The sequence below is a fragment of the Panthera leo genome, chromosome A3, assembly GCF_018350215.1.
Source record: "Panthera leo isolate Ple1 chromosome A3, P.leo_Ple1_pat1.1, whole genome shotgun sequence".
NCBI classification, from domain to species: domain Eukaryota; kingdom Metazoa; phylum Chordata; class Mammalia; order Carnivora; family Felidae; genus Panthera; species Panthera leo.
In genome coordinates this window covers 103208602-103234814 of record NC_056681.1, presented here as the reverse complement: position 1 = coordinate 103234814, position 26213 = coordinate 103208602, and the positions used below count along the sequence as shown (strand labels likewise).

The window sequence follows — 26213 nt, the reverse complement described above, 5'->3', positions numbered from 1 at the left end:
CTACAGCATGTGCAAAATAAGGGTAAAAATAATCACGTAGCTGACATTTTCCATGCCTCTACTCAGTACCAAACTCCGCATTAAGAGTTTTAAACTCAGGGGCTCCTGGGTGGCTCAGGTTTTGTTAAGCATCCAGCTCCGGCTCAGGTCATGGCTTCCTGGTTCGTGAGTTCGAGCCCCATGGCGGGCTCTGTGCTGACAACTCAGAGCCGGGAGCCTGCTTCACATTCTGTCTCCCTCTCTCTCTGCCCCTCCCCTGCTCGCGCTCTTGTCTCTCTCCCTCTCTCTCTCTCTCAAAAATAAATAAACATTAAAAAAATTTTTTTTAAGAGTTTCACATTTAACATTAGTAGCAGCCTTGGAAAAAGGTGTTACCATTTACCTCCATCTTATGGATGGGGATGTTGAGGCCTAGGGATGCAAACTGAATTATCCTACTTGCCTGACCAGTAAGCAGTGGGCTAGAAATTCAGACCCTGGTGTGTGGGGCTCCGGTGATAAAAGAACCACGGCTCTTGAGGGAAGGGCGGAGTGGATTATATTTAAAAGCATAAAACAGAAGAACCAGTCTGTCTTCACCTGGTCCTCACCTTAGTCACTTCCTGTGTGAACAGAACACGTGGGAGAAAATGGCAACAATTGCAAAGCAACATAAAACCCATAAATCCAGGGCAGGATTCAGGCCAAAAGCGTCTCCAAAGATAGTCCACCCACTGGAGGATGATCATGGACAATTTGAACTCGAGAGGTGTAAGGAAAAGGGCCTGTGGGAGGCGGGCTGGAAGGAAGCCTTCGTGGGGCTGACGCAGGAGCGCCGGGAGTGACACGAGAGCATGGGACAACGATGGGGTGCCAGGGAATCGGCAGGTCTCGGTGCGGGGCCTGAGACTGGTCAGGGGCCCGGCTGAGCCCGAGAGCTGCCTCCATCAGAGGGAACAGTAGGTCAAGCCATTAGGCAGGCGATGCAGCCCTTTACCACAGGAACAGGGGATCGTGCTCAGAAATCTAGGGGCCCCTGTGGTTCACAAGCACGGGAATCATACACTGCCTACTTGCATTTGGCCCTGGGCCAAAACTGGTTGAGATGAAAACGTGCTATTTGAAACCAGAATGAGATTTGACACCCTGGCTAGCAAAATTCTGAATTTTTGTAGCTGCTAGATCTAAACCACAGAAGCCAGCAATAAAGAATGCAAAGGTGGACATATTTTGTCTTTATAATTGAGCATGACAATATTAATTGGCCAAGCATTTCATCTAGCCACTTACTGTGTGATTCATCTGTTGGTGAGACAAAGGCATGGAGAGGAGTCCTAAAGGCAGTACCTAGAACCAATTGTTATGGGCTGAATTGTGTTCTACTAAAATTGATACGTTGAAGTCCCGCAGTAGAGCACTGTATTTTGAGATCGTGCCTTTAAAGAGGTAATTAAGGCAAAATGAGGTCACACAAGTGGGCCCTAACCCAACGTGACTGTCCTTATAAGAAGAGGAGATTAAGGGGTGCCTGGGTGGCTCAGTCAGTTAAACATCTGACTCTTGATTTCAGCTCGGGTTATGATCTCAGGGTTCATGAGATCGAGCCCTGCATCAGGATTTCCTCTCTCCCTCTCTCTCTGTCCCTTCCCTGCTTTTGGCTCTCTCTCTCTCTCTCTCTCTCTCTCTCTCTCTTTCAAAATAAATAAACTTTAAAAAATATTTTTTAAAAAGGAAGACAAGCATATGGACGGGGGGACGGGGGGAAAGACCAGGTGCGGACTCAGGGAGAAGGTGGCCATCTACAGGCCAAGGAGAGGGGCCTCAGAAGAAGCCAAACCTGTCAACACCCTCATCTTGGACTTCTAGCCCCCCGGGAGTGTGAGCAAATGAATTTCTGCTGTTTAAGCCGCCGAGTCTGCGACATTTTGTTACGGAAGCCCTAGGACATCTCAAACCAGTTTGGTTTGAAAATCCCTTTGGTTTTTCTGCTTGGTGACAAAGAGTTGCAAGGTGTCCAGGGTTTATATCTTGTGGGCCATCAGACACAACCAAGGCAGCCCCAGCCTGCAAGCTTTCAGAGGACCCTCAGCCCACAGCATCTCAGTCAACATGTGAGCTTTGATTTCACAAAACTTAGTAATGTCCTTCCAGTGGAATCTCACATAATAAGGAAAACAGTATAGAGCCTGGACTGCAGCATGGACAACACAGAAGCACACAGACAGACAGATAGACACACACCCAGAGTTAGCTTGGAATAGTTGGAGAGAAGCCATCGAATTCAGGCTGGGCACGGTGACAAGTCTCTGATGATAGAAGAAAGTGCCCACCATCACAAAAGGAAAGACACAGTTAGGTGATTTGGATTATATTAATGCCATAGTACGTGATTAATAAAGAATATTCCAAATGGATCTGGTCCTTAAGACAAGGAATTTTCTTGCTGCTTGGAACCAGCGGAACCCACGGCTCCCAGAACTGCCTGTCCTAGGATCGCACATATTTGCATGTTGACGTTGTTAATAAAGGACTACGGAGATAATTGAAACAAACCCTGTGGTTTGGAAGTCACGGTTTCTGCTGCTTAAGGTTCAATTTTCAAGCTCTTCTTTTGGAAAAGCTTTTCAGGCTCAAAGTGCATTTTATGGATGCTTAATAGAGTGACAAATTCCGTGTGAGAGATTTTAGAAGCTGTCAGGTGAAGTGAGCCAGCTGGGGCAATGAGGGTTTTTATCCCGGTGGCTGCTGCGTGGGCTCTGAGAGTAATCCCCCCAACGGAATTCCAGCCATGGTTTGAGAAAGTCAACCTTGAAAGAAGCATGTGTCCTATGGGCGCTTCCCTGAGGGTCTGTATACTCATTTGTGTATTTGTGTATTTGTGTCACAGCAGCCAGATCAGAACCAACCTACTTTGCCTGCTGGGTCGTCCACCTCTGTGCTGATTCTTCAGCCAAAGGGCACGGGACACCCCTGTTCGAACCCACCGCCGGACACGCCCACCGCCGGACACACCCACCGCCGGACACGCCCACTCCATGCCTTTGCGCGCACGGACCCCTACACCTGCACAGCCTTCCGTGGCCACGGCCGCACATCCAAATCCGCCTGCCTCTCAAGGCCTGGTCCGGATGCCACCACGTTCGCAAGCACCGTGGGCCTCAGGGTAAGTCACCCTCCGGCCCCTCTCCAGCGTTCTCCCTTCCTCCTTTGCGCTCCCATTGTGCTTAGACTTCTCTCCTTCAAGGCTGTAAGCTGTTTCCACCAGGATTCCTTTCTGATTCTTTGCTGCATCCTCATCAGTACCTTTGCGCTTAATGAAATAACTGTGGCCTTTCACAACTCATTACTTCCTCATGCAATGCAGAAATACTCCTCAGTATACTTTGGTGCTCTTTCTAATGCAAGATGACTATCACGTCTGTTCTTTCAAGTCCTAAAAGCTTTCCATCAATCTGTCCTGGTTATATACCTCGATTGAGGGTGGATTAAAATTTCATGAACCCAAATGTTTGCATACGAGGGCACGCTCATGCATGTTCATACGTAAATGTGAACACACAGACCTATGTGCACGGGATGAGGCCATAAGAGGGGAATATACCGACAACGGAGGCCAGCTGAATTTCTTCGGGAGATTGCTGCGTGAGTTGCTGCGTGTTTGATGCAAACATGAAACAAACCTCGGTCTAGGAAATGTTCTTCAAATGCTTCGCCGTATGCATGAGCATCAAGCACCAAAATGTGTGACTTCCAAACCACAGGGCTTGTTTGAATTATCTCCTTAGCCCTTTATTAACAAAGTCAACGTGCAAATTTGTGAGATTCCAGGACAAGCAGTTTGGTGAGCAGTGGATTCTGTTGGCTCCAGCATTGTGGTTATGGACCAGCCACAGTAAGCTGTCCATCATAGTGGAAGGGCCTGCTCTGGCCTCTTCCTTCTCCCGGTCACTACTCCTTCTTCACGTGGACAGCTTTCGAAGGCGGGCACCGCGGTGTGCTCCTGGCATGCACGCATTCCCACGTGCTGTTGGTGGCTGCTCGGCCAGCACACACTTGAGGGAAAGAGGGGCAACCCCTCTGTAATGTTCTTATCTTTTTTTTTAATTGATTAATTTATTTTGAGAGAGAGCGCCAGAGAGGGAGAGGCAGAGAGAGGGGAAGAGAGAGAGAATCCCAGGCAGGCTCCGCACTGTTCACGCAGAGCCCGATGCGGGGTTCAAACCCACCAGCTGTGAGATCATGACCTGAGCCGAAGCCGGGAGTCAGACGCTTAACCGACTGGGCCACCCAGGTGCCACCCCTCTGTAATATTCTTAATGCTTGCGTGGGAGAAACTATTTCCACTCTGGACCCACCCCTCACATGGTCACAGTCATTCTCCTGACTCATCTGTACCGGCCCAGGTGTTACCATCTGGTCTGAGCTTTTGAAATGTCAGTGGTGACATGGGCGGCCTGGCATTTCAAACCTCAGCCAGTCGTCCGTGCTGCCTCTTCTACCTCGATCCGTGTGTCCATCTGCCACCCTGCCACCGGGGTCTGTTCCCTCCTGGCCACATGTAGCTTCCATACTGAGGCCGCCTTCCACAAGGGCTGTGAGTCTCCAGGATGTCTTTAGTTCTTCCCACAAAGTCATTTTTCTGAAGCTGTGCATCATCAATCAACCTATCCTTTGCTCAAAAGCTTTAAGCACTGTACACACACACACACGCACACACACATGCACGCACACACATACACATACACGCACACACACATACACACACACACACACACATACACACACATGCACACTGCCTGCAGGTGAAAGGCCCAACACTGTGATCTGCCAATGGAGGTCCTAAAAAACTGCCCCAGTCTCCTCTTGCCCCCAAGCTTGCCCTTGCCAGCCAACCCCAGACCCGCCACATGCTGCCATACTTTGCCATGCTGCTCTTCCCCTCTGGGAAGATCTGGGGGTCTTTTCTGATTTTTTTTTCTGAATTTCAATCCAAATGTCACTCTCTTTTATCCCGTACTAACATATTCCTTCTAAATTTCGATAACATTGGTATGTTTTGTCTTGGCAACTCTGGTCCTATATAATTCTCTGAGAAAAAAAAAAGAGGGGAAGGTTCCATCCACCATCAACATTTAGCATATACTGTCCAGGTTATGCCATTTTGGATATTTACAAAGCATGGCCAAAGGCTCTGAGAAGTCCTGCAATAATAATAGTAATAAAACGAATTTCTCTTGAATCACCCAGAAGTTTCTCATTCTGTACTAGAGTGTGGATTCCCTTGGGGCATAGCATCTACTATGCTCTACATTACTCACTGGTACCCCTTCGCTTCCATTGCCACACTACCAATAACTGACCCACAAGCAGCCTGAGCATAAACACAGCAGAGAGGAAGTTTTATGGAAACTTCTGTTTCCTATGGGGCAACTGTCACTGGATGTCCCGGAGGTTCCATTTCATAAGCCATGGCGTTGGGTGAGCGACCAGAGTCTGAGAACCCTGCAGCGAGCCCTGTCCTCAGGGCACTCTCCTTGTTGGGAACCTGATCTGTCAAATCCAGAAGGAGAACTCACCAGATAACTGTGTGTTTAGGAGAATTACAGTGGGACCATGTTGTTGGTATCATGCACTACGGTGCTTTCTCTATAACTGGGCAGCAAGTTTCTCCCTAAGTGGGGGGTACCTGGGTCTAGTGCGCAGGAGTGGTAGAAATGGGTCCCCCTCTGACTGGTGCTCTTTTAGTCTCTGAATGCTGCCGCCAGGCTGATGCTCCTGTCTAGGGAAGTCCTTGCACAGGTAGGACACAGTGGGTAGTAAGAGAAGAATCCCAAAGAGAAAGGAAGATTCCTTCACTCTGCAGGAATCCCCAGGGATTGGTGGATAAACCAGGAAGGTTGTCCAACAGCTCCCCACCATGGAGCGTGTCTTTGATGGGGACACAGAGGCCTCCTACAACTCACGTGTCAGGGCCCCTGACTCTCAGCTCTGGGAACCTTTAGGATAAGTGCACGGCTGAGTCATCTGTTCAGTAGAGCACCTAGGCCTCCTGCTGGCAGCCTTCTTTCTCTGTGGGTTCCGCCTGGTACAGAGAACATGGCCCAAGCACAGCAAGTCATGTGGCTGGAGGTTCTTTAATGGGGACAGAATTTCACTGCAAATTCTATCCCCACCCCTGCATTTCTGTAAGTTGTTTTTAAGGCGCATTTCATAAATCAGGATCTGCTGTTACATAAAGCAGTAGTGAAGAATCCAGTCACGAAAGGCAACTACATTTCATCTCTTGCTGCCTCTGCCTTCCGGCAGGACTCCCTGGAACACGGTGCTGGAGGACCATAAGGAACGTCTGGGTTCCCAAGTAGAGTGCTGAGACCCATGGCCTACATCCAGGCCCGAAGGCAGAACGTGCGGGGCCCCTTGTTTGGAAATGATTGAGAATTTCAAGATGGCAACAGCAGAACATTAATCTAGGCGTGAGCATTCTGAGCACAGAGCCCTGGACAATTGCACAGATCATAAGCCCATGAGGCTGGTTCAGCTGGTATCTGCCACAGACCCAGATGGGAGAGTTCTGAGGACTTAATGGTCTCCCCCCTGAGGACTTCGCGGCACAGCATCCTGGAAAGACTTCTTTGAAAAGGGAGCTTCAGACGGGCCCTCTGGGAGCTCTTTCTAGATTTCTACCATCAGAAGCTGTTAGCAGACTTGAGCTCCACTAAATCATCTGGTTTGACTCAACCTCCACGCTTCGGTGGGGTCGGGTTCCTTCTCGTAGGCTGTGTCCATTCCTACTCTTCAGGATATTTTCCTTGGCCCCGGGAAAATCAGGCTTCTCTTCTACCTGGATCTCGTGCCTACTTTGCACACGTCCGATCAAATGTTTCAATACGGAAATATCCAAACCTGATTCTCGCCGTGCCTACAAGTCTCCCCGGGGCCTGGCTCAGCCTGGCCTGTATCCAGCGTGAGCATCTGTTTTTCCATGAGCTGACTGCCAGCTGGATCCATTTTTTCCAAGCCTCTTATTGGCTGTCCACTCACAGCCCCCTCTGCTGCAGCCCTACCTTCCTTCCACCATGTTCATTGTCCGCTGGCCCCCGGTTATCCACCCTGACCCCTTCCCGTTTCTATGTCCTAGTCCCCGAAATCTCTACACTTTCTTTCCATCCCTCAGCCCCAAGGCCCAGCCAACCCGCTGACTTCTGCATACCAACCAAAATTGCCTCCTTTCCCTCATTTATGTCTCCCAATACTAAACCCATAAACTTAAAATATTTTCAGCAAGGGTGGGGAGTGCTTGGGTGTTGGTTAAGCATCCGACTCTTGATTTTGGCTCAGGTCATGATCTCATGGTTCATGAGATCGAGCCCCGTGTTGGGCTCTGCTCTGACAGCACAGAGCCTGCTTGGGATTCTCTCTCTCCCTCTCTGTCTCTGCCCCTCCCCCACGTGGGCTTTCTCTCTCTCTCTCTTTCAAAAATAAATAAATAAACTTCAAAGAAATCCTTTAAAATATTTTCAGCAGGACAAAGTAGGCTGCTTAATAAATGGTACTAGGAAAAACTGCTATCCATTTAAAGAAAGACTGGATACCTCTTCTTCAAGATGTAAAGGAAAATAAAACCCCATGAACTTGGTATTTTAAACCAGAAAGATAAAATGATAAAATGCCACAAGAAAAAAGAAGTATGTGAGAATAGTTTTGTAATCTAGGGGTGGGAGTAGACTTTCTAAGCAAGCCAAAACCTGGGTGTCCAGAAAATAATAACAGATCGGATTACATAAAAATTAAATATTTCTGTAAAATAAAAGACATGATAAGCAAAGTAAAAGGTCAAACAACAGACCAGGAGAAATAATTCGCGGCGTATATATCAAAGGTTTAAGACCCAGAATATGAGAAGAGCTCTTGTAGAACAACAACCAGGGGAGCCTGGGTGGTTTAGCTAGTGAAGCATCCGATTTAGGCTCAGGTCATGATCTCATGGTTTGTGAGTTCAAGCCCCACTGTCAGTACAGAGCCTGCTTCGGATTCTGTCTTCCTCTCTGCCCCTTCCCTACTTGCACTCTCCCTTTCTAAAATAAATAAACTTAAAAAAAAAAAAAAGAACAACAACCAAAAAGAAAGGAAAAGAAGGAAGGAAGGAAGGAAGGGAGAGAGGAAGAGGAGGCAAAGAATATGAACAGGCTGAAAGAAAGGTATAACCAATTTTTTTTTTTTTTTTAGTTTAAAAAATTGAAAATTAAAAAAAAAAAAAACGAGAGACAGTGAGAACATCATTGCTGCCATGCAGTCTGGGACTCGGTCCAGCTGTGAGGACAGGCCTGGACTAACCATGAGGGAACCCCTTGGGGAGGGGTCTCCCGGGAGCTCTAATGTGGAAGCATCTAAATGCGCAGTGTTCTGCTCGGCCACATAGAGGGTCTTCTCCCCTCGAGTTTAAAAAAAAAAAGGAACGAGAGCAAAGCAACTTATGAAAGTCATGAGTAGGCCACAGCCCTTCTTTAAACCAGCTCCCCCCAGCACAATCCGCTAATTTACGTATTTGTGTTTTTCATCTTTTTTTTTAAAAAAATGTTTATTTATTTATTTATTTAGAGAGAGAGCAGGGGAGGGGCAGAGAAGGAAGAACAGAGAGAATCCCAAGCACGCTCCCTGCTGTCAGCACAGAGCCTGATGTGGGGCTCGATCTCATGTACCGTGAGATCGTGACCTGAGCAGAAAGCAAGAGTCTGCCACTTAACCGTATGAACCACCCAGGCGCCCCGATTTATGTATCCGGTTTTAAAATCAGTACTTCTAGGGGCGCCTGGGTGGCTCAGTCGGTTAAGCGTCTGACTTCAGCTCAGGTCATGATCTCACACTCTGTGAGTTCGAGCCCCGCGTCGGGCTCTGTGCTGACAGCTCGGAGCCTGGAGCCTGCTTCGGATTCTGTGTCTCCCCCTCTCTCTGCCCCTCCCCTGATCATGCTCTGTCTCAAAAATACATTAAAAAACATTAAAAAAAAAAAACTTAAAAAAAAATAAAATGAGTACTTCTGGAGGCAGAGTTTAATCCTTTCCATTTTCTTTCAGGGCATTGTTACTGTTTTGTTGGATTTACGTCCTAAAACTCTTCAGCAGGGAGGGCAACATTTTTTTTTGAAGATTTTATTTTGTTTTATTTTATTTTATTTATTTATTTTTTATTTTAAGTTTTTATTGAAATTCCAGTTAAACATACAGTGCGATATCAGTTTCAAGCATACAATAGAGTGATTCAACACTTGTATCCATCACAAGTGTACCCCTTAACCCCCATCACCTATTTAACCCATCCCCCCACCCATCTCCCCTCTGGTACTCGCCAGTTTGTTCTCTATAGTTAAGAGTCTGTTTCTTGGTTTGCCTCCCTCTCTTCTTATCCCCCTTTGCTCATTTGTTTTCTTAAATCCCACATATGAGTGAAATCATATGGTATTTGTCTTTCTCTGGCAAGATTTGAAGATTTTATTTTTAAGTCATCTCTACACCCACCGTGAGGCTCGAACTTACAACCCTGAGATCAAGAGTCGAGAGCTCCCCCGACGGAGCCAGCCAGGTGCCCCAGAGAGGGCCACTTTTAAATCCACCCCCAGAGGCGGAGCCTTCTGAAGAGATACCAATTGTATGTAGCTGCAAAGTAAGGTGACCACAAATTTGGGGCAAAGAGTCCCGCATGAACTGTAGCATTTGACAGTTTGAAGAAACCTTAATTATGTGATGGATTGCCCAGGCAACACTGGAAGAAAACAAGCCTGAGTGGGAACAGCAGGCTGCTCTGCGGGGGGACCTGTGGGTGTCCTACACCCACACCTGCGGGACCTACAGTCCCGCACCTGGTGTCCGGACGGCTGACCAAGCACCGCCACCCGGGTCCCAGCCGAGCCCTCTCTCTGCCCGGGGCAGTCACACAGCACCTCCACCCTTTGGACACTTTCCACCTGGTGCATTTATATTTTCTTCAAATACTACCTTAAGGTAATAGGCTGTTTACATCCCACGGTCACAAGTTTGCATGCCATTTTCCCCGCAGCAAATAATGCCCTCAATTTTACAATAAAAGAATTATTGAAAAATGTTCAAGCTGGCTCTTATAGCAAACTGCAGTGACCCAGGGGCCCCAGCAGTGGGGGTGTGCCCTGCCGGGTCACAAGGGGATCCCAGCCAGCACACGTGTGAGCAGAGACTCAACGCCTCCAGCTGCCTCGAACCCCTGGCTGGGCCCAGTCCCCCGGTCCCCGGTGCACCCTGCGAGTGCACTCAGACGCTGCCTCCTGACTTTGAAGTCAGGGTTTCACTCTCTTGACGAATACTCATTGCTGAAGGCTACCCTTGCTACTAAAATAACTTTCCATGAAATACTCTTGACTGTAAATGCCCTTATATTATAAGAAATGCTCGTGTTTGTGTGTGGTTACGTCTTGTGTAACTGACTCCACCAGGTTTTCGAGGTGAAAATTGCTCGTTTCTGTCATTTCCAAAACCTGACATTCTTTCACTATAATGTGGCAATTTCTCAGTTCTTTAAACTATTTTTTTCTTTAAGTTCTCATGAATTGGCGGTTCCTGTTTTTCTGAACTGCTTGTCAAAGCCATGTTTGTGTCAGGCTCACAGTCGCCCTTGTTCAATAACTAGGAAACACGGCGAAAAGTCCCCACGGAAAGTGTGACCTCCCTGCCCTCGGAAGCCTCCCTGCTTGCTCCGTAAGTTGTAACTTGGAGGGATGCGTGTGAACATTGGTGGAAGGGAAAGGACTGGGAAGAGACAACGCGGGTGAAAGTTCCGATTGCCGATTGCTGGTGGGGGAGGTCCTCGGAGTGAGGTTAGACCGAGCTCCGCTCACGTGGATTCCGTGGCCGGGAAGCCGGCCCTGCCTGGGGACACATCATACGGCCCACCAGAGCATGGATCCCGTCACCTATGAAGATGTTGTGGCTCTCTCTTTTTCTCCCCCCACCCCACCCACCGCCCCCTTTTTAAAAAGCTCACGTAAAGACCAAATTCCGCTTTTGGACCTCCGCGTTTCTGCAGTTCAGGAAAAGTTAAAACAAAGTGAGAACGTCCTAGTTGTTTAGATAAACCAGGACCGCCTGGGAACGGGCTGAGCTGGACCTGGGGTGGAAACCGGCTCCCAGCAGCCTCCTTCCGCATCTGGAAGCATGTGCACCGTTTTAGTTTCTTTGAGCTGCTGTAACAAACTACCATAAACTCAAACCACGGAAATGCGTCTAGTAGTTCGGCCGGCAAGAAGCCCGAGCCCTGGCAGGGCCACCCTCCCGCTGAAGGCGCCAGGGAGAGAATCGGACCCCAGCCTCCCTCCCAGCTTCCCTGGTTTATGGCAGAACCACTGCAGTCTCTACCTGACATCCTCCGTGTGTGCCCGTCTGTGTCCAAATGTCCCCTTCTTGTAAGGACACCACCCATGTTGGAAAAGGGGCCACCCTCCTCCACGATGAGCTCATCTTTAATTATGTCTGCAATGACACCACTTCCAAATAAGGTCTCATTCTGAGTTAGTCGGGGCGGGGGGTGGGGGGCGGGTAGGGCTTCAACATGTGAATTTCGGGGAGACACGATTCAGCCCGTAACACACACAGAGGCCTTGAATGATGACTCACAGGGTCTGGATCTCTACTCACAGTCTCTGCTATTTCTCCTGCCAGCGTTTCCCCCCAGACTCTCTCCCCTGAAAATAAATTGCCTTCTTAAAAACACATGTGCTTTCTTTTCTGTCAGTGTCGATGTCTACCCTAAGAGTTAAATTAAAGGTTGTTAAAAGTGTAGAATTCCATACAGCTCAAAATGCTGCTGCCGGTGGAGACGGTCCTGGTCAGGATGTGCCTCTCAAGGAGGCTACTGGCCAGCCAGTCCTCCGAAAGAAGCGGGGCCGCCCAGACAGGGGCCCAAGGCTGTCTGTCGTGCCTCAGTGCGGACGTCCAGCCCCCCTGGGCTCTGTGCTGTCTTCTGTCTTTCAACCCCGTGGGTGCCCTGAGAGTAAAATCCAGGAAGCCTCCTGGGCCCAGGAGCTGCCGTGAGAAACCAGCTGTGGCTGGGCGGCTGGCTGTCTGGCCTGAACTCTGGCTCCCCAACTTGTTAGCTAAGTGACCACAGGCCCAGCTTCCTCCCTGAAAAATGGAGATCATCACTGAGGGTTACTCTGTGACACTTGGAATAGTGCCTGGTCCAGAGAAGGTGCTGTGAAACGTCAGCCATGGCCACTTGGGTGCCTCATGGCGTAGTGAGAGCACACACTGTCACTGGTGAAGGGGGAGGGGAGGGAATTGTTTAAAAGAATTCTGAGATGGATTTTTTTTTTTCAGCTCTCGACCTCCATCATCTCCTCCGTGTCTTTTATAAATACAATTTGTTGCCAGGCTGACTGTGGAACACAGGGCGGCCAAGTCACCACTCACTTTTGGCCCTTGGCTAGTTGCCAGATCGCCACCCCGGGGAATGGGGTCCCAGGCCATTAGAGCGCATCTCAGAGCCCCCACGATGGCCCTCACCGCTCTGGACCCCTGGGGCTTTGCTAGGGACAGGAGCTCGAACGCGGTGCCTTCCCTACGTGCCCGCCTGTCCCTCGAATGCCTGGACAAGCGCATGCCTCACCCTCAGGACACTGGAGACGGGGAAGCGTGGCCACCCCACTAGCTCTGAAATTCAGCAGCCCCAAATGCAGGGAACATACAACCTGGTGTTCTCGAGAACCCAAGAGTGGTTTAACAGTAAAAACGATTGTGCTAGTTTTTATGGAAAGTAGGAAAGAAAAGAAAAAGATTCATTCAACTACTTGCTTGCATTTGCATAAAGAAACTCCGGACAGGTAAACAACGAAGAGAAGGGTTTCAGAGGAGAGGTCAATGGGAACTGAGTAGGAGAAGTGGGGCGAGGGCGCTTTTCACCAGACCCCTTCTTAATTACTTTCACTTTTGAACCTTATTCAAGAAATTAATTAAAGCTGGAAACTCTATTCCCTAGTCACTTTTTGCAGATTAAAAGAGACATTCATATGACCTCAAAAAGAACCAGCTGAAAGTCGGTGTCACCTTCGATGAGGACCCTTTTCCAGGTGAGTCCCTCAAGGTGCCCCTGGCGGGAGGGTGCCCCCCACGACTAATCACAGAGTTGCCAGCAAGATTCCTTGAGGTCGTGCAAGAGCTGCTCAGATTCCAAAAAAAAAGTCGTCCTCCATTTTGGGAATGATTTATTTGAACCATCCGCAAAGGCTTTAATCTGGATGCGGTCCTGGGAAACAGAATGCCACACAAGGCCTGACATCTGGCCCACTGAGAGGTTCGTGGTGTTTTGGGGGAGGCTGGTGGGAATTCTGGCTCTGCAGAGCTGTGCACCCTGAAACTCTCAAGAACTTCAGTCTGCTCGTCTGCAATATGGGCGAATAGTTGCCAGCCCTCGTGGGATGGATATGGGGGTTGAACAAGTTAATGGATAGAAAACAGCCAGCATACACGGGGCCTATGGGAGACGCTCCATAAATATTCGTTTCTCCATCCCCTGCTGCTGCCAGGAGGCCCTTTCAAAATCGAATTGATTTACTACCTACGGTTTAAGCCGCATGGTTAATCTCCCCTAAGTCCTGCACAAGATATAAATTAAAACCTCCAACATGAGAACCAGGGGGCTCCCCTTTTCTACCAGCAGAGCACCGAGTACCTGTAATGATCTTTGGAATCTGTTGGCTCAGAAAGTTCTGGAACCCTCTCTTTCTTGAAACTTGGAGAACAATTTCCATTTGAATAAGAAGTCCGTTTCTTGCCACTGGCTCTTCGTGTTCACAGAGTGGTAGAAATTAGAGTTGGAAGATTCCAATAATTCTGGCAACCAGAGGGCAAGGGGAGGGGGGCATGAGCTGAGGGGGGCAGCACTTCCTAAAGACAGTGTAATCTGGCCTCTCTCGAGTGATTGCTTCCATTCTGTCCAAGTGCCCCTGGTGACGGACTCAGTCAGTGAACACAGAGCACGTGATACCCACTTTGGGAAGGTGAGACAGTGACTGGGCGGCTCACTTTCTCACCCGGAGCATTCTCGTTTGCAGTCACCTCTTGTGCTGCTGGGTGGCAGTCTGTATTCATTCTGCGTCTCTCCTCTCCCCTCCCCAGAGCAGGCACTTCTGGGGACTTCAAAAGGACCGCCACACAGAGACAGCCACCCATGTGTCAGGCCGGGCTCAGTGGCGTATCTGAAAGGCATATCTCACACATATCTGGAATCGAATGCATCCAACCCACAACCCCTGAGGATGTGACTATGCATAACCAACTAAAGCAACAATCCCCCAACAACTGAGCGTTTAAATGTTCTAGATTTAACTGCTGGTTAACTGCTGGTATCCAACAGCAGGCCCCAGGGTTAGCTGTCCTCGCCAAAACCTGCCAGGATTTGAGGATGGGGGAGGAGGGAACGAGATAGAAGGAGGTAAGGCTACCCATCAAGAGAAGTCTGGCTGAGTGTCTAAATTATCAGTACCTGCCCCATTTGTCAACGGGGTCCCATCACACATTTGATTATATGACATGTTTCGCCATCTATCGTCAGCATCGGTGAAACCTGCACGGCAAGGTGAGCTGTCCGTGAGGTGCCCCAGGATGGCAACCTTGAAGACAGTCACTAGTGGAGTGCCGCCCTTCTCTGCTCTTGGTCTACACGGATCCCAACAGTCTTCTGGTGAAGACTTAAGAGAAACACCTCTCTAACTTGCAGATGACGTAAAGCTTCACATTTCATGTTGGAGACTATATGGGCTAATTCTAGAAGATTCAACCAAGGATAATGTAAAGTTCTACTTGGGCTAAAAAATAAATTAAGAGACCAACAAAGAAGTCAGTACCCAAGTGCAAAAGGAGGGAGATGTGGCTTTGCACACGCCCCACACAAAGAGGCAGGGAGGCAAGCCGACTACAAGTGCAGTGTGGGGGCTGATGGATGGGTTGGCCCCAAACCTCAGCTTAGCATCCAGGACAAGGGGGGTCATTGTACTCATCTGAGGGCGGGACGCCAAAAACTGCCGTCCGTGACCAGAAGGGCAGCACGGGGTCAAGGTTGCCGAACACCTCAGTGCACACATTCAGGAACCACGGAAAGAAGGGAGAGCTTGAACACAGCGGTGACAGCCACGCAGCTGGAAGGGCTCATCGTGGAAGAAGCCGGGGCTCATGTTATTATTCAGCTGTTTCTGGGACAGAATAATTGCTCAGTGAATGTTACCGAATGTGCTGAATTAGGACCATAATTATGACCACGGATATGACCGAATGGCTTCAGGGGGGCAGAGGGAGGTCCAAAATGTGGAAATACCAGAAAACAAGCTTTGGATTATTTATGGAATATCTTCTCAGTGGGTGCTTTGCAGGGATGGGCCGGGCTGTCTCCGGAAGGAAAGAAGGGGTTTAAGTATAGATTAAATGGCCCCTCTTGGGGCTCACATAGAGGGACTGCTGTGGTGAGCAGCGCCCTTTGACTCCGGAGAACTCCTGATGAACAGTGAAGAGTGTCCTGTTAATGATGATGTCTCCAAGTTGGGTTGTTGAGCACTCGCCATGGTGGGTCACCTCACCACCCTCCACAGATCATCAGAGACGCTTGGTGACTCACTTGTGGTCACACAGCTAGCCAGGGGGAGCCAGGGACCTACCCTAGCTGCCCTATCCATGCAGAGAAAACAAAGCAACACAAAAATGCACAAACTGACCCCTTTCAGATCTTCACTCAAATGGAGGGACCCTCAGAGACCCCCCCCCCATACAGGAGGGCCTACACCACCTGCACCTCCCTCCAGCAGCCCTTCTAGCAACCACATTTGCTCATCCCCTGCCTCCATAGGTCTCAATACACACTCGAAGAGTACTGAAGGCCTGGACAATCGAGTCAGTCTCCCGAGCTCTAAGATAATACAGCTCATGCTGCCCGGGGCCTGGAGAAAATGAAACATGGAGGCAGGATGATGGGATTCCCCGGATGCCCGAGTTGGAGCGGATGGACCACTGCTGGGTGGAGATCCGGGGCCCAGAGAAAGGTGTCTGTGGTCAGGAACAAACAGCAAAAAGGCAGCAATTCCAATAACAACAGCTCTTGCTGTAACACCTACTGTGGGCAGCACTTTGCTAAGACTTCTTCAGGCACTGACCCCTTTCATGCTCACAACAGCCCTCTGTGGCAGTGACTCCTATATTCCCATTTCACAGGTTAAGAGACTGAGGCCGGCAGGCATGGGCGCTGGGCAGCGAGAAGCTGGCGGAGCCGAGCTGGCTTCATCCGGGTGGCTCGTGGCCGCCCCACTGACAGATGGTCCGTGGAATAGAACACACAGCACCGTGCCTGGGGGAGCGGCCGGAAGCAAAGTCCTGGAATTTGGGGGTGACTTCAGGGGCACCGTGGGGGAGCATCATTTTGCTGTGCTGTGATGCTGCAGTGGAACAGGGCAGAGGGGAGGAGGGGCACGGGCCTGGGGCCTGAGTGTGCGATCTTCCGCCCATTCACGGTATCTCCCGGCTGCTTGCGTGTTTCCTGTCTGTCGTGGCTGAATATGGGCTAATCCTTCTCCCTTAAAAAGCCGAAAGAGTCAAAAGACACATCTTGGGGACTTGTAGAAAGACAGTGACAGGAACCAAGCCTGAGGCTTCCCTTAGGCCACTCTGGTCAGTCCCTGGAACAGCTCCACGCAGACAAAAATGAGGATGCGTCTCCCCAGACAGGAATGTGCAGGATCGAGTACCGCAAGCCGGGACCGTCTGTCGTGTGGGCCTCAGGTGAGGCCTGAAGAAACCATCAACACACCTGGCAGAAATGCTGTAGATATCAGGTGCCCAGCCTGGGCTACCTGCTGGGCAGGTCATTCTTCTGGGCCACTGGAGACCTTGAAGGCCCAACTCAGGTTTTATGCCCAGAAGGGGGGACAAGGCTTGCCCTAGGGGCACTGGTGGCCCCCTACCTGCCTGGCCCATAGTTCCTGGCCCAGAAGCTCTCCACCTCGCTGAGGACTGACTGAGAGCCAGGCTCAACTTCACCCCTTCACACCGGTACCACATCTGTCCTCAGGGCGATGGCCCATCTTTCAAAGCTGCCCAGATCAGGAAAACATGCTCTAGATTTGGGCTTTCCAATATGGCAGCCACTAGCCACATGTGGCCATTTGGGCATTGAAATCTGAAACTAATCAAAATAAAATAGAAGTTTAGGTCCAATTCCTCAGTCGCATTGGCCCCTTTTCAAGTGCTCAGTAGCCGCACGTGGTGGCTTGTGGCTACGTGTGAACACTGATCTAGAACATTCCATCATCACAGGAAGTTCGGTTGGACAGTGTTGTTCCCTGATCCTTCGAGGGTGCTCTGCCATCACTGTTCCTTCTTACCAACCCCCCCACACCAAGATGGGGGGCTCCAAGTTACGAGAGGCCCAGCAGCAGTTAGCAGACAGGACGAGGCATGTAGAGGGGGACCCCCCACCGGATACTCCTCAGCTGCACAGGCTGGGAGCTCACACCATGGTCAGGAAAGCAGAGACATGTTTCCAGAAGGGGCCTAAATTCAGGGACAGACAATCAGGTCATGCGGGCCCCTCCAGCTGCAGCAGGGGCCCCCGACCAACTCCGCAGCCCCACAGGTGCTGGGTCTTAGGTGTCGAGTGGGAATGGTGGTGACCACCTCGGATCGCAGATTGCCCCGCTCCGGTTTTCTGGCACCTCACAGCCCTGAGGCTGTGTGATGATGCCAGGAGCATTGGGACAGAGATCCCCAAGAATGACCAAATCTGAATGTGCCCTCAGCCAGGTTGAGGGGGTAATATAGCAGCAGCGTGAGTGCAAAGCAGATCTGGTATAATGTAGAGACTTCGGGAATAAGGGAGTGTTAGATTTTTGATATCTTAACCCTGTAGAATGAAATTCCTCCCCCTGAACAAGACAACTGGACACGCAGAGCAATTATAGGGGAGATGAGGGACGATGGGAAAGGTGGCACAGGAAGGACATATCTGCTCTGAAAATCCTCAGTATCATTTCCAGAGGTGACAGGAGTGTCGTGGCCGCTGAGGCTCATCAAGACCCCAGGAGAAGCCGGGCGCACCTGCCGTCTGCAGAGAGGCTGCTCGGGGCCACCAGCCATCCAGAGGCGCCCCTCCAGGGACCAGCCCCCATGCTCCCTTCTCTGGAGGCCCTCCTGTGGTTGCCCTCTGCCCTCCCGGGGCCACCCTCTGCATAATACTCTTGCAAATCAAATGTTTCCATTTATTTCAAAATCAGAAGAAAAACCTGAACATAGTGAATATGAATACATAACAATGAATCCCGTTTGCATGACATTCATCTTTATACCAAGACGGTCATCGTATGTTCTCACATAAGGAAGGGGCCACTAAAGTCCATAACCCGGGGATGCAACCCTGAGTCCTTCCTCATTCCTTATACCAGAGGTATAAAAGACAGCTCCATACAAAGGGAACTGGCACCCCACAGACCCTCCTGGTTGACCTACAGATTGAATTTCAGCAGTGGTTTCTCATACCTCCCTCTGCATCATGCAGGTAAACCCGCTCCAAAAATAGTTTACATCTCCAGGCAAAGCCCTGTGACTATCTGCCTGCTCTGCCGTCATTAGCACTGGCTTGCTCTCTCCAAGTTGTCTTCTGACTTCAAGGAGGCTGCTGGAGGTCCAGCCATCACCTCTGCATTCCACACAGGAGGACGGAGGGAAGTGGGGGACAAAACGTTAAGCCTCTTAGATGCCAGGCTCCTTTAAGGAGCTTTCCTAAAATCCCCACTACCCACCGCAGCCTGTGTGTTTCATTGGCCAGTCCATCTGTCTGTCTGTAAAGGAGCTGGAGGAGGAAAATGGAGGCACGGAGTAAGGCTCTGGGACGGTGCCAAGCAAAACACAGGAGGGGACTTGGTCCAAGGTAGAATTAAGCAGACGCCCCTTACCGAAAAATCCATCTTGTTCTCAGGCATCCTCATGGCCCTGGTTGTGCCACCAGATAACGGGGTCGTGTGGAGCAGAGGGTGTGACAGGCTCACCTTCTCTGGCCTTCGCGCAGGTTGAATTATGTGAATACACTGCGTGTCCTTGGAACCGAAACTTTTCTACTTCGGCCATTCTGCTCTTTGCTGGACCGCTGCCGAAGCTTTGAAGCCCAGTCTGGATGAAGCCCCGTCTGTATCCTCGGGGCTGGAAGGGCGTGGTCCTGACTCAGGAGCTGACTCTGGAAAAGCTGGCTGCGAGGGAGGGGGTGAGTCATGAACCCAGACATAGCTGAGATTCCTGGTATGTGCTCTGTGGGGGAAAGAACGCTCAGCTTGGACTGAGTTCCCTCCAGGCAGGAGGTGCTGCGAGACGTGAGGGCGCCCCACCTCCCTGCGCCCTTCCGCTGGGGCACTGACAGCAGCCTGACATTATTGGGCTCATGTCTGTTTCACCAGAAAGACAAATGGGAAAGACCTGGTCTGCCCGCTTCACCTCCGCATCCCTGGGTCAAAGAACCAGACTGTTGGGTTCAAAGCCAAGCTCCATTCCTTACTAACAGTGTAATTTTGCCATCACCCCTAACCCTTCCGTGTCCCAGATTCCTCGTCTGCTTGATGGGGACAACAATGGTAATCTGCCACACACAGGTCTGTGCGAACTTAAGTAAGGTCATATTTGCAAAGCATCCAGAACAGCGCCCGGCACCGAGCAAGCACTCAGGAAACAAAGCAGTGTTCGAATTATCTTTATTTTATTGGGGAAATGGTAAATATTTGCTAATGCAGGCATGAAAAGAAATCTTATGTGACTCTAATACAAAAAGCAAGCGATTTCTGTCCCGTTGAATGCCCCGCTCCAAGTTGTTCGGGGCTCTTGAAGCCAGTCTCCTCCTGATAGTTCTGATGAGCCCAATGTGGTTATTTCACAAAGTAGACCCTGGTCCCAGAGGAGCTAAATGCTGTAAAGCATAAATCTAGCTGTCTTCTGGCGCACTCTGTTGTGGAGACTGCTTGTTGTCTGTCCTATATCCATTCTCCTTTACTTCCTGTGTTGTCAACAACCCTTACGTTGTCAGGGGCAGCAATGTTCCCAATTAAAAAGCTATATTCCTCTGGCTGCCGTACAGAAACAGTGGCCAATAAAAGATGTAGGCAGAAAGGGTTAGTTGGGGGTTCTGGGAAAGCTCTTTAAAGGAGCCTGATGTCTAGGATGCTTAGCTTTTTATCCCTCCACTTTCCTCTTTCCTCCTATGTGGAATGCAGAGGCGATGGCTGGAGTTCCAGCAGCCGTATTAAACCATAAGATAACTTTGAGGAAGGAAGTCGATGCTAATGATAACAGAAAAGAGAGATGAATGAACTAGCTGCCCCTTGACCGTTTATTTTGTAAAGTTTTCCTTTATATCTGTCTACATTGGTAGAAACCCATGCATCCCTCTCACACTCCATGAAAGATTTGTCCAGGGAGAACAGCTAAAGTGATACATTTCTGCCATTGCTAAAAATTCCAATATTATAAGTATGATAAACTTTTGAAAGGACAGCATGGAGGGAAAGGCTAAAAGCCTCTGGGGCAGAAGCCCTCAGTTGCAGGGCAATCAATCCTAAATGCAAAAGTTAAGCAGGAGAACTGCAATGGATAAGATTTGCCATCACCATTAGCTTTTTTGATTATAAAAGATGCAATAAAACCAGATGGTTATTGTTTTTCTTCTTCTTCTTCTTTTTTTTTTAATCAGAGGAGTCATCAAGCCTCCCAACCTCTCCTCCTTCCGGTGGACCCAACTTCCTTCTGATCCTCTGTTGGCTTCTCCCTGCCTGAGCTCTGTGGTCTAACCAGAACCCTCTTGAAGTTGTGAGGAACCCAAGCTCTGCCCCAAAGCACTGGGCCCGGCACACGACTCACACGACTCCCCTGCCACCACGCTGTGAACAAAAAGGGGCTTCTGGATTTTGGCACAGGTAACCGCTGTGGGAGAAAACCACCCACAAAGTGGCACCGTTTCTAACTGAGACAGCCATGCTCAGCAGCCAAAGCCTAAACTCTCAGAAAAGAGAGGTCTAAAGCACCCGATGCCTGACTTTGCAATACCAGAGAGGGCTGATTGAGCAAAGGGACCCATGTGGTCCCTTCTTTCGGACCCCTGAAGAATGAGCGTAAAGATTTGGCTTCTGGGGCACCGCGTGATCTTGGATATCTTCAGAATTGGCAAGGAAAGGCCATGTTATGCTCACCCTGGTTTTAGTTTTAAGTGTACCTTACTTAATGTTTTCAATATGAGTCACCTCCATATACTGCGATGATTTTCAAATCACCAGAAGTTGCCTGCAGCTCATTTTAGACAGGAAGCATGAGGACAGCATCCAGCTGCTTCCACCCTGGAAGCAGGTCTGAGGCCAGTGGTCCTGGATTTTCTGGCCTGTGGCCCCAGTCTGCTGGATTACAGACAGTGCCCTCTTGGCCCCCTGTGTCTCCTGACTCTCCTCTCCTGATGGAGGCGAAGACCCCCTCCCCCCCCGCCCCTGTCAGCCACGCACATCTTGAAGCAGCCACTCCGTCTGATACACCTGCCTGGGACTCCCGTACCTGGAATAGGTTGAGCAACTGGCCATCCTTCCTGTCGTCCAGGGTGGGTACGTGTGCGCGTTGGGGGCAGGGGGTTAAAGGAAATGCACAGAAAGTTACTACCATGTGGTTGGGCTGAAGGAAGGGGGAGCTGCTCTCATCGCGAGGATGTTACCGATAAAAACGATGGTGGTCTTAGCAGTGAGGATAGTGACAACATCTAGAACGCCGGGTTTTCCTGGAGAGACCCCTGAAGCACCCTCCGTTTACCAAATCAATAAAGGTCTTACAAATCAGAGCAGGACACAGATGAGATCTCACTCCAGGAGCATGAAAGCCAATTCTTTATGGCTACCCCCAGGGCCCGGGGCCCAGGTAGATGTAGAAAGGTGTCTGAGTGCATGTCTGAATCAGTGGATATGTACTTAGCAGCTGCCGAGTCCCCTTGTAACTTGTGTGCTAAGCATCACCGATCTTTCCAAGGCCCCAAGAGGCTGGTCGTCTCATTAACCCCATTTCACAAATGAGGATGGTGAGACCCCAAGAAGTTCAGCAGCTTGTCCAGCGTGAGGGTGAGCTCTCTGTACATCAACGGCTAGTGGGGACAACTGTCAGGGACCGTGAAAACCTGGAGGGAGGTAACCAGAGCCCAGGCTGGGGTGCTGCTGAAGGGTGCGGGGTGGTCGACAGGGCCGGCCAGCGAGAGGCCAGTCTCTAAGCTGAGGGAGCCATGACCACAGGGCACTGGGCAATTTCCAAATGTCATCAAATTGTCAGCATTTTCTTTTTGCAGTAGGTGTCCTTTTAAAATAGATCTGCCCAGTTTCTATCTTTCTTTTCTTACTCCCTGCCTGCACCCTCACTTAGAATCAGCATCTTTTGGTAGTTGGAAAATATGACAAAGCAGCAAATCATATTAATGAACGCTCTGTTTTCAGACCTGCCCGTGGCCTTATTTCTGGCCTTTTTTTACATGACTCTCCTGATTATCAGAGTGATCATATCAGTTCACCGCAGGCTTATATCTCCTTCCCAACAGCGTTTATCCAGGAGGATTAAGACACGGGAGCCGGTGATAAACACCCGTCTGATACATGGCATGTTCTCTGAAATGGGGACAAGAGAACGTGCTCGTGTGAACAAACCACTGAGGCACGGCCTAGGGCATTTCGCCTTTTTGGGCTCTGCTCTCCATGAAGATGGCATTTCTCTGAGCACTTACATAGATTACTCATCGAGAGACACAGAGTGGGCTGGGATCCCACCTCGGAAATCCCTGGTGTGTGCCTTGCTGAGATCCTGAGTTTCGAGACTCTCAGCCTTGCCACCGAGGACACTGAAATCACAGGATCTTGCCTGGAAACGTCACGGCGCTGCTCAGGGGCCACAAGCCCAGATACCTTCAGAGTCCAGGTAAGGAGGGAAGCCAGTAGAGCTAACATCGATGGGGTTCCTTCTGTGTCCAGGCCCTATTGGAAGCAAGCACTGGACAGATGCTACCTCTCCGAGCCCTCCCAGCAGCCTCTGAATGTCATGGTCCAGAAGGCCAAGGCTTCCAAGCCAAGGCCATCAGAGCCTTGCCACGTTAGGGTTCACAGGGCCTGTGATCTAAACAATAGGGGGCCTCACCAGAGTCAGCTGAATACAGAGACCCAATCCTGGACGGGCAAACAGAATTTGATGGGGGTGGGGGTAGGCTCACACAGGACTGCATTTGGCCTTTGAGCCGCCCACCTGCAACCCCAGTTATTAAAAAATTTTGTTTTCCTTAACATAGTTCTCAGTTTACAGATAAAAAGAGTAAGATTCGAGGGAGATTTTCTTCCTCGGAATCCTACTCTCTGATTTTAAGGTGACGTGCCCTTCCTTCCCACCCCCCCCCCACCCCCCGCTATGTGTCACCTGCAGAATGCCAGCTTTGAAGCTCAAGCAGTGACCCGCTCCCTGCGCCACTCGGTCCCCTAGCAAGTGTGATGTCACGCGACAACAGAGGCAGCTTTTAACCCTGGGCTGTCCCAGCCCTTCACAAGCTCTGGATTTTTAACTTAACAAATTGTATGCTCAACCAGTTCTGTCAAGGCAGACCCTCCCTAAAAAGGATCATCCAAAGGAGAGGGTCTCTGCACAGGGACCTGTTAGCAAAGGGGCCTCACAGGGGCACAAGGAAGGGCTGGGACTAAAGCTGGGAGGGGGTGGGGGTCACAGAACAGGGAACGCACCCAAAGCCGATTCTAACCACAGACCAAACAGCCCAAACGTCCTGGAGGGGCCAGCCAGCCACCGTGCTGTGCCCGGGGGCAGATCGCATGTGCTCTTTGAGGTGCTCCAATTTTAGCAATTGGTGCTGACTCATTATTAACCCAGAAAGCCCACACACTCAAATGACCCTACTGAAAAAGCTCCCTGTCATCCCCTGCTTACTGATGTGCAGTTTTTTTAAGCAAATTCAAAAAATGTTTATCACAAGGTATTTATGACATTTTAACCGTTTCATTTACAGTAACTAGAATGACATTTAAAAAAAAAAAAAGTTTCCTGTAGTTTCCTTGACTGTAAGGCTAAGTCTCATCAGAATAGTAACAGGCTGAGAAACGCATATCAAGGTCGTATCAGGCCTCAAGGGCTCAACTATCCAATCCTCACCCACTGCCCCAGGCCGCCAGGCCCCCCAGGCCCCCAGCCCACCAGCCCCCAGCCCCCAGCACATTTTCTTTCTGATTTTACCACAGTTAGTGATATTCAGTCACGAGCAAAAGGAAAAGGCATAAACTACGTTCCCAGAATCAGTCATACACCCATAGACAGGGAAGCCAGAATTCTGCCTCTCTGTCGTATTTCTTGCACTAGAAACTGGGCGGCTCAGATCATGCAGCCAGAAAATGTCTCAGGGGGCTGTCTTCCTTCACCTCGGAGAAGCAGAAGCTGGCCCAGCCTCGGCAGCCCTGGGTTAACACAGGTTCACCCACCTCTATCTCTGAACTTCCCTAGGGCTCCAGAGGGGAGTCTGGAACACCTTATTTTCCAACCAAGCATCACAGTCTATTCCAAGACAGCATAACATGCAACGAATAGCTACACGCTCCCAATTAATGACTGAGACAAGCAGCCTAAAATACAGTCGTCCTGGGGGTGGGGGCAGAAGAAGCAACTTTTCTAAAGTTATGGATCCTCGAAGTCTCAAATGCGGTGTCCCTTCCAAGAGGGCAATGCTTTAACCCAGCCGAGCCTCTGAGGCAGACTATAGAAATGATTGTAAAAATGACAGAAACCTACTCACCGGGGAGAAGCAGCTGGCTCCACCTTCCCAGGGCCCCGGGGCCGTGAAGAACTTAAGCCCACACTGGCTCAGGCACAGCCGGCCTGGAATATCAGTGCGCAACTTAGAAAGAAAGCATTGAGCATGCAGTCACTGGCTTCCCTCCATTCCCAATGGTGTCCCCATGACTGAGACCAAAGAGGAAAAAAAAAAGGGGGGGGAGAGAGAGAGAGAGGGGAGAGAGAGAGAGAGAAAGAAAAAAGGAAAAAAAAAGAAGAAGAAAAAGAAAAAGAAAAAAAAAGGGCGCACACCTCAGTCTTCATTCTCATTGGAACAAGATGACTCACGCTGACTCACAGCCACCACTTCCTCTCCGACATTCTCTTCATACTTGCAAGCTGGGCTGGTCCCGTTCCCAGGGTCTCTGCAGGCCTTCCTGGAAGAACAGCCTCCTGCCCCTGGCAAAGTGACCCAAACGCTGACCTCACATGGAGCACCCCCCCACCCCTCGCCAGCATGGGGGCGGGAGCGCCGACCCAGGGGAAATGCTTTTTATTTAGGAGATTTGAGCCACAGGAAAAATAAAATGCACGAATCTCATGTGCATTTGAATTTCAAATACACGCTGAAACGTTGTCCTGGGTTGCACAGCCCAAAGGAACCTCTTCCTCTTTTTCAGGGCATTTCAGGGAAGGGAGAAGAAAGGAATATTGTCTTACTCTTTTAAGGAGGTTGGGTTTACTTCACCCTGGCAAGACTGACCTCAGTGCATGTTTCCTTCTGCAGATCTTCCTCTGACATAGCAGATCATGGGATCTCAAATCGTGATCTCCCCCAAGCTGTTTATCAGGAGGGTGTGTGTTCTGCTTTTAGGATTAAGGGACTCACCAAACCTTTTCTATCCATCTTGCAGACTTCCAGCGTTCGCCAGACGTGAATATGAAAACCCCAAGAAATGAAAGGAAGGTGTAACAATCAACTTTCCAAAAGCTGTTGAGGAATGTTAACACGCAGGAGCAGAGAGTAGCCTCTGCCCCCCACCCCCCGGTTTTCTTTGGGATGATACTGGGCGTGGGGCAGTCTTCCACAGCTTCCTGCATTTTTAAATTATGAAAGACTAAGAGGAGAGCAAGATCATGTGATACTCAGCAGCCTCCTGAGAAGCCAAGACATGCGGCCGTGATTGCTTTAGGACGACCGTGGCTTCTAGAAGGCGACACACACAAGACCGTGCGTGAACACCGATGCTCTTAAACCGTTTTTGACCTAGTGCCTCCTGCTGTGTAGGCCACACTCTGATACCCCTAAGGGATATAGAGAAACTAAGGAAATTGCGTTTTGTGAGGGGGCAAAAGACCCAGGCCAGCCGCATCTGTGAGCAGTGTGGACCTCATCCTGGCGGGGTCAGAAGATCTACTTTC

The 26213-nt window shown here is 50.0% G+C and overlaps 1 long non-coding RNA gene across 5 annotated transcripts in view; it reads right to left on the bottom strand.

Annotated features, from left to right (window-relative positions):
- LOC122216344 overlaps positions 1–25334 on the bottom strand; it is a 155886-nt gene extending 130552 nt beyond the window's left edge. For 4 of the 5 annotated variants that reach the window (XR_006200844.1, XR_006200842.1, XR_006200843.1 and 1 more), the window contains exon 1: positions 24814–25040. This is a non-coding gene — a long non-coding RNA (uncharacterized LOC122216344). Of the gene's footprint in view, positions 1–24813; positions 25041–25103 lie in introns of those variants that run through there. The other variant, XR_006200845.1, reaches the window with a different exon arrangement.
- Between the last annotated feature and the right edge of the window lie 879 nt (positions 25335–26213).